General features: G+C 45.1%; 1 pseudogene across 1 annotated transcript; it reads right to left on the reverse strand.

The window, feature by feature from the left end:
- Window positions 1–489: 489 nt before the first annotated feature.
- Window positions 490–719, reverse strand: LOC309836843 (protein CEBPZOS-like; annotated as a pseudogene). The gene has a single exon. The product of its transcript is annotated as a protein CEBPZOS-like (transcript).
- Window positions 720–1,012: the final 293 nt, after the last annotated feature.

Raw genomic sequence — 1,012 nt, forward strand, 5'->3', positions numbered from 1 at the left:
ATAGCTACTGAGCCTGTGCTCTAGAGCCTGCATGCCACAACTACTGAAGCCCACGAGCCACAACTATTGAAGCCCGTGAGCCACAACTACTGAGCCCATGTGCTGCAACTACTGAAGCCCGAGTGCCTAGATCCCATGCTCTGCAACAAGAGAAGCCACCTCAATGAGAAGCCTGTGCACGGCAACCAAGAGTAGCCCCTGCTCACCGCAACTAGAGAAAGTCCCCATGCAGCAACGAAGACCCAACGCAGCCAATAAATAAATTTAAAAAAAAAGACCCCTCACTTCCAATGCAGGGGATGCGGGTTCCTTCCCTGGTCGGGGAACTAAGATCCCACAGGCTGTGTGGCCAAAAAATAAATTAAATTAAATTAAAAAACCCCCCCTCTGACTTAAAGTTTACATTTAACTCTAAATATTCATGTCAACTTTGGAATTTTATTCTTGCCTGATACTATGAAATATGAAACTTTAATCGATGGCAAGTTCCTAATTTTTGCTGTTCAGCCACTTTTCTGGATCTTGCTCTCTGATCCCATACATTCCAGAGTGTTCACTGGATTTGTAATAAACTTCCAAGATGAAGGGGAATTTCTTGCTCGTGTTTTGCCTGAAATCTTGCCTTGTGTTCATCTTTTTAAAAAAAATATGCTCCAAAAAATGTCTACAAGTTCAGCTACTAAAACTCCTTTAAAGAGCTTCTTTGCCAGTGGGTCCATCCTGAGGCCCAAGGGCTGGCAGACACCACCCCTCCCACTCACTTTGATTTTTTAAAATAATATTTATTTATTTATTTGGCTGTGCTGGGTTTTCCTTGTGGCATGCAGGACCTAGTTCCCTAACCAGGGATCGAACCCGGGCCCCCCGCACTGGGAGCTCAGATTCTTAACCGCTGGACCACCAGGGAAGTCCCTCACTTTGATCTTTATAGCAGCTCTAGTGGGTTGATACTAGGATAGGCCTTCATTCCCCATGGGGAAACTGAGGCACAGAGGAGTTAACTTGTTATTGG

Source organism: Grampus griseus (assembly GCF_964374135.1).
Source record: "Grampus griseus genome assembly, chromosome: 19".
In the NCBI taxonomy this organism is placed as follows: Eukaryota; Metazoa; Chordata; class Mammalia; order Artiodactyla; family Delphinidae; genus Grampus; species Grampus griseus.